This window comes from Dermacentor variabilis, unplaced genomic scaffold (assembly GCF_050947875.1).
Source record: "Dermacentor variabilis isolate Ectoservices unplaced genomic scaffold, ASM5094787v1 scaffold_14, whole genome shotgun sequence".
Classification (NCBI taxonomy): Eukaryota; Metazoa; Arthropoda; class Arachnida; order Ixodida; family Ixodidae; genus Dermacentor; species Dermacentor variabilis.
The window spans coordinates 11,360,013-11,367,500 of record NW_027460302.1 but is presented as its reverse complement, the minus strand read 5'-3'; the positions used below and the strand labels follow the sequence as shown (position 1 = coordinate 11,367,500).

Below are 7,488 nucleotides of genomic sequence, written 5' to 3'. Positions count from 1 at the left end.
CTTGACCGACCGCACGCTTCGCCGTTCCCCTCGTACTGGGCAAAGCAGCGGCTCGGGTCGTCTTACTCCCCTTCCGCGCAAGAGCGCAGAGGCGGACAGAAAGCCCACCCATTGTGCGTTACGCCGTTTTTACCCCCGGGCGCGGCCAAGCCAACCGTCCAAGGTTGCAGCCTGCGTCCACTGGGCGCAACAAATTTGGCACGGGGCGCCCCTCAAAATTCAGGCAGTCCCCGGCATGTTCGGGTATAGCCGTCCCCGCGTCCAAGCGGGGCCAGCGGCGGAAAGCGCCGGGCGCAGCGAGCTGCTTCACCCACACGGGGTTGAAACAATGGCGCTCGTCACCCTTCACAATCCGGTAATGATCCTTCCACAGGTTCACCTACGGAAACCTTGTTACGACTTTTACTTCCTCTAAATGATCAAGTTTGGTCATCTTTCCAACAGACCGGCGCAACCGTAAGGCCGCGCCGGACATCGGTCCGAAGACCTCACTAAATCATTCAATCGGTAGTAGCGACGGGCGGTGTGTACCAAGGGCAGGGACGTAATCAACGCGAGCTTATGACTCGCGCTTACTGGGAATTCCTCTTTCAAGGGGAACAATTGCAAGCCCCTATCCCAATCACGAAAGAAGTTCCACGGGTTACCCAGTCTTTTCAGACAGGGATATAGACACGCTGCTTCCTTCAGTGTAGCGCGCGTGCGCCCCGGACATCTAATGGCATCACAGACCTGTTATTGCTCTGTTTCGTGCGGCTAGGAGCCGCTTGTCCCTCTAAGAAGGTTGTAAGGTGCTGGGAACCCCGCACCTATTTAATAGGCTAGAGTCTCGTTCGTTATCGGAATTAACCAGACAAATCGCTCCACCAACTAAGAACGGCCATGCACCACCATCCACCGAATCAAGAAAGAGCTCTCAATCTGTCAATCCTCCCAGTGTCCGGGCCGGGTAAGTTTTCCCGTGTTGAGTCAAATTAAGCCGCAGGCTCCACTCCTGGTGGTGCCCTTCCGTCAATTCCTTTAAGTTTCAGCTTTGCAACCATACTTCCCCCGGAACCCAAACACTTTGGTTTCCCGGAAGCTGCCCGCCGAGTCATTTGAGTAACTCAGGCGGATCGCTGGTTGGCATCGTTTATGGTCAGAACTAGGGCGGTATCTGATCGCCTTCGAACCTCTGACTTTCGTTCTTGATCAAAGAAAACATTCTTGGCAAATGCTTTCGCAGTAGTTCGTCTTGCGATGGTCCAAGAATTTCACCTCTAGCGCCGCAATACGAATGCCCCCGTCTGTCCCTCTTAATCATTACCTCGTATTCCAAAAACCAACAGAACAGATATGAGGTCTTGTTCTATTATTCCATGCAAGTTTATTCAGGCGACTCGCCTGCGTTGAGCACTCTAATTTTTTCAAAGTAAAAGCACCGGCCTTCTCGAGGCACACAATGAAGTGCACCAAGAAAGGACCGGCATGATGTTCAGTCCGAGCCGTCGCATCGGGTAGATGCACTACTCGTCTGGAACTGAGATCCAACTACGAGCTTTTTAACCGCAGTAGCTTTAGTATACGCTATTGGAGCTGGAATTACCGCGGCTGCTGGCACCAGACTTGCCCTCCAATTGATCCTCGTTAAAGGATTTAGAGTGTACTCATTTCAATTACGGGGCCTCAAAAGAGTCCCGTATTGTTATTTTTCGTCACTACCTCCCCGTGCCGGGAGTGGGTAATTTGCGCGCCTGCTGCCTTCCTTGGATGTGGTAGCCGTTTCTCAGGCTCCCTCTCCGGAATCGAACCCTGATTCTACGTTACCCGTAACAACCATGGTAAGCAAGTAACCTACCATCGAAAGTTGATAAGGCAGACACTTGAAATAAACGTCGCCGGCTCGTGGCCATGCGATCAGCACAAAGTTATCCAGAGTCACCACACAATACGGGCCGAAACCCGATCGATCTTGGTCTAATAAAAGCACCCGTCGCCCAAAGGGCTTCAGGCTCACTGCATGTATTAGCTCTAGAATTTCCACAGTTATCCAAGTAGGAAGAAACGATCTAAGGAACCATAACTGATTTAATGAGCCATTCGCGGTTTCGCCTTATTTCGGCATGTACTTAGACATGCATGGCTTAATCTTTGAGACAAGCATATGATTACTGGCAGGATCAACCAGGTAATCGTTCAACTGCGCGTCCAGCCTTTCAAGCAGGCCGGACGCCGCTTTTGCGATGCCGAGGCCACCTTCAGGCGCCCCAACACGCTTCGTTCTCGCAAAGTGTAGCACTTTGCACAGTCCGAGACGACGGCGTTCGAGCTCGCTACGGCGCCCTCCCCGCAGGGCCGGGTATCGCCACGCAGCAAGAAGCACGCAACATTCTCGATAGACTGGCTGTGTCAACTCGATCGCGGCTTGCGGTTTCTCTCGAGCCCGCAGCACTGGTGGACCGACCGACTCTTGCAAGGTAGCCGAGACGGCAAAGCCGCCAAGCGACGGGTAACGCCCGCGCCTTCGGCGCTTTCGTATTTGACTCGTCCGAGGACGATGGGGAACACACCTTGATATCGTGGAAAAAGCGTTGTCCGACAACCAGCCCCTAACGCATCAAGCGGATAAGGCTGCTGACGTCTGCTGTGGGATCCACGGGAGCGATACCGGGGACACGCTTGACGGGCACGAAGCCCGCCGCACATCAAACACCCAGGTCGCTTTGGGGGTGACTGCTCTCTGGGACCCCAATATAATAGCAGCGATAAGTACCCAAACCTCCATGGGGCCGTACTCGTGCCACTTTCGACGAGCGTTTGGCGGAAATCGTGCCGCCTCGTAACGCCGCGAGCAAGATTGAAAGCCTACGTCGGCGGCACCATGCCGAAGTCGTGAAACTGCAGCGCGTCCATCGAATGCGCGAACGGCAATTTCTCGCGAATGGCCAGTGCCGTTCCCTGAACGATCGCCTTTCGGTCCCCCTCCGGGGCGGCCCCCGGCCGATCGATTCGAGGAAAGCTAGCCCGGCCCCTTCGCCATTTCCGAGCACGAGTGCGACCAGCGCGGGCGGCGTGCTCGACGCCCCGGCTGACATCGTTTGGGACTGTGTCTCTTCGAGCGCTCGCGCCAACGTCGCGGGGCCGACGACGACGCCCGGCCGGTTCTCTCCCGGTTCCCGGCGTGTTATAGTGCAGCCCTCTGCACGGCGGCGCCGACTGAGTAGTGGCCGTGCAGCGGCTTGTATGCCAAAGTTGCGTGAAAGGCGTCGAGCTCCCGTCGGTCCGGCTCACGTGGTTTCGGACTTCTGTCGCTTCGAGCGCTCGCGTAGCCGTGCCTGGGCACTATTCTCGACTCCGCAGCAGTGCGCGGAAACAACTACGAAGACGCGCAAGCCGAAAATCGCACTGCGGTACAATGTCAGCCGGGACCGTATGGCCCCTTATAGTAGCAGTGATAAGTGGCCAGACCTCCATGGGGCCGTACTCGTGCGACGAGGCGGCGTACTGCGCCGAGCCGAGCGCCAATATTTCGCTTTGGCGCGGCTGATACGAGCTCTCGCGATCGCCGCGGTACCGCCGCTCACCGATTCAAGGCACGCTAGCGCCGTCCCCTTCGCCATTTGCGAGCACGAGTGCGACCAGCGCGGGCGGCGTGCTCGACGCCCCGGCTGACGTCGTTTCGGACTTTGTCTCTTCGAGCGCTCGAAGCCATGCCGGGGCCGACGCCGACGTCTGCGTGGTGTTTACACGATTCCCGGTGCGACACAATGCAGCTGCGAGCAGGATGCCAGCGATTCCGTCGCGGCCGTGCAGCGGTGTACACGCAGAAGTGTCGTGAAGGGTATCGAGCTCCCGCCGCCCCGGCTGACGTCGTTTCGGACTTTGTCTCTTCGAGCGCTCGCGCCAACGTCGCGGGGCCGACGACGACGCCCGCCAGGTTCTCTCCCGGTTCCCGGCGAGCTATAGTGCAGCCCTCTGCACGGTGACGCCGACTAAGTAGTGGCCGTGCGGCGGCTTGTACGCCAAAGTTTCGTGAAGGGTATCGAGCTCCCGCCGCCCCGGCTGACGTCGTTTTGGACTTCTGTCGCTGCGAGCGCTCGCGTAGCCGTGCCTGGGCACGATTCTCGACTCCGCAGCAGTACACGGAAACAGCTACGAAGACGCGCAAGCCGAAAATCGCACTGCGGTACAATGTCAGCCGGGACCGTATGGCCCCTTATAATAGCAGCGATAAGTGGCCAGACCTCCATGGGGCCGTACTCGTGCGACGAGGCGGCGTACTGCACCGAGCCGAGCGCCAATATTTCGCTTTGGCGCGGCTGATACGAGCTCTCGCGATCGCCGCGCTACCGCCGCTCACCGATTCAAGGCACGCTAGCGCGGTCCCCTTCGCCATTTCCGAGCACGATTGCGACCAGCGCGGGCGGCGTGCTCGACGCCCCGGCTGACGTCGTTTCGGACTTTGTCTCTTGGAGCGCTCGAAGCCATGTCGGGGCCGACGCCGACGTCTGCGTGGTGTTTCCACGATTCCCGGCGCGACACAATGCAGCTGCGAGCAGGATGCCAGCGATTCCGTCGCGGCCGGGCGGCGGTGTACACGCAGAACTTTCGTGAAGGGTATCGAGCTCCCGCCGCCCCGGCTGACGTCGTTTTGACTTCTGTCGCTTCGAGCGCTCGCGTAGCCGTGCCTGGGCCCGATTCTCGACTCCGCAGCAGTGCGCGGAAACAGCTACGAAGACGCGCAAGTCAAAAATCGCACTCTGGTACAATGTCAGCCGGGACCGTATGGCCCCTTATAATAGCAGCGATAAGTGGCCAGACCTCCATGGGGCCGTACTCGTGCGACGAGGCGGCGTACTGCGCCGAGCGGAGCGCCAATATTTCGCTTTGGCGCGGCTGATACGAGCTCTCGCGATCGCCGCGGTACCGTCGCTCACCGATTCAAGGCACGCTAGCGCGGTCCCCTTCGCCATTTCCGAGCACGAGTGCGACCAGCGCGGGCGGCGTGCTCGACGCCCCGGCTGACGTCGTTTCGGAATTTGTCTCTTCGCGCTCGCGCGCCAACGTCGCGGCGCCGACGACGACGCCCGCCCGGTTCTCCCCTTATAATGGCAGCGATAAGTGGCCAGACCTCCATGTGGCCGTACTCGTGCGGCGAGGCGGCGTACTGCGCCGAGCCGAGCGCCAATATTTCGCTTTGGCGCGGCTGATACGAGCTCTCGCGATCGCCGCGGTACCGCCGCTCACCGATTCAAGGCACGCTAGCGCGGTCCCCTTCGCCATTTCTGAGCACGAGTGCGACCAGCGCGGGCGGCGTGCTCGACGCCCCGGCTGACGTCGTTTCGGACTTTGTCTCTTCGAGCGCTCGCGCCAACGTCGCGGGGCCGACGACGACGCCCGCCAGGTTCTCTCCCGGTTCCCGGCGAGCTATAGTGCAGCCCTCTGCACGGTGACGCCGACTAAGTAGTGGCCGTGCGGCGGCTTGTACGCCAAAGTTTCGTGAAGGGTATCGAGCTCCCGCCGCCCCGGCTGACGTCGTTTTGGACTTCTGTCGCTGCGAACGCTCGCGTAGCCGTGCCTGGGCCCGATTCTCGACTCCGCAGCAGTGCGCGGAAACAGCTACGAAGACGCGCAAGTCAAAAATCGCACTCTGGTACAATGTCAGCCGGGACCGTATGGCCCCTTATAATAGCAGCGATAAGTGGCCAGACCTCCATGGGGCCGTACTCGTGCGTCGAGGCGGCGTACTGCGCCGAGCCGAGCGCCAATATTTCGCTTTGGCGCGGCTGATACGAGCTCTCGCGATCGCCGCGGTACCGCCGCTCACCGATTCAAGGCACGCTAGCGCGGTCCCCTTCGCCATTTCCGAGCACGAGTGCGACCAGCGCGGGCGGCGTGCTCGACGCCCCGGCTCACGTCGTTTCGGACTTCGTCTCTTGGAGCGCTCGAAGCCATGTCGGGGCCGACGCCGACGTCTGCGTGGTGTTTCCACGATTCCCGGCGCGACACAATGCAGCTGCGAGCAGGATGCCAGCGATTCCGTCGTGGCCGTGCGGTGGTGTACACGCAGAAGTTTCGTGAAGGGTATCGAGCTCCCGCCGCCCCGGCTGACGTCGTTTTGACTTCTGTCGCTTCGAGCGCTCGCGTAGCCGTGCCTGGGCCCGATTCTCGACTCCGCAGCAGTGCGCGGAAACAGCTACGAAGACGCGCAAGTCAAAAATCGCACTCTGGTACAATGTCAGCCGGGACCGTATGGCCCCTTATAATAGCAGCGATAAGTGGCCAGACCTCCATGGGGCCGTACTCGTGCGACGAGGCGGCGTACTGCACCGAGCCGAGCGCCAATATTTCGCTTTGGCGCGGCTGATACGAGCTCTCGCGATCGCCGCGGTACCGCCGCTCACCGATTCAAGGCACGCTAGCGCGGTCCCCTTCGCCATTTCCGAGCACGAGTGCGACCAGCGCGGGCGGCGTGCTCGACGCCCCGGCTGACGTCGTTTCGGACTTTGTCGCTTGGAGCGCTCGAAGCCATGTCGGGGCCGACGCCGACGTCTGCGTGGTGTTTCCACGATTCCCGGCGCGACACAATGCAGCTGCGAGCAGGATGCCAGCGATTCCGTCGTGGCCGTGCGGTGGTGTACACGCAGAAGTTTCGTGAAGGGTATCGAGCTCCCGCCGCCCCGGCTGACGTCGTTTCGGACTTTGTCTCTTGGAGCGCTCGAAGCCATGTCGGGGCCGACGCCGACGTCTGCGTGGTGTTTCCACGATTCCCGGCGCGACACAATGCAGCTGCGAGCAGGATGCCAGTGATTCCGTCGTGGCCGTGCGGCGGTGTACACGCAGAAGTTTCGTGAAGGGTATCCAGCTCCCGCCGCCCCGGCTGACGTCGTTTCGGACTTTGTCCCTTCGAGCGCTCGCAGCGATGTCAAGGCGATCGCCGACGTCTGCACGGTACCCGGTGTGCTATAATTCAGCAGTGTGCCAAGCGAAACCTCTTGGTTGCCGAGGCAAGCACGGCGATTTCCTGAAGCGAGCGCATTCCGGCCAGGCAGCAGCGGGCTTAGCGCTTTTGGGAGTACTCTTGCTGTAAAATTTGAACGGGTGCAGCTGCACGAAGCGAGTGTATTTATTTTCTCTCTCTCTCTCTGCTTTTGAGGCGACTGTAATTTTAATTTAAATGCAATTGGAGGCGGGAGCAACCTGATGAGAGTAGGTTGACTTCGGCATGCCTTTTAGTTTATAAATTGCTTTCAAGCTTTGACGACATACGCCTTCGCGCCATCTGCTTTCCCGGTCTCTTTGGCACTTGATTGTGTGTGCTGCATGCTCTGCATTCTAAGGAAACACGCCTGTTTGTCTCCGTCTCTCACGTTCTTCTTTTTTAGCTGCTCTTTTAGAAGCTGTTATGCTCTTTACTCGCTGTAATATAGAATGCTGCCACAAGCCAACAACCTTTGCGTGTTTTTTTTTTCTCTCTTCCCAAGACGTTTCTGCCATTACTCACTGGCT

General features: G+C 59.3%; 1 non-coding gene across 1 annotated transcript; it reads right to left on the bottom strand.

Moving 5' to 3' along the window:
• Positions 1-356: 356 nt before the first annotated feature.
• LOC142567872 (small subunit ribosomal RNA) lies at positions 357-2,170 on the bottom strand. The gene has a single exon (XR_012825278.1). It is a non-coding gene; the product is annotated as a small subunit ribosomal RNA (ribosomal RNA).
• Between the last annotated feature and the right edge of the window lie 5,318 nt (positions 2,171-7,488).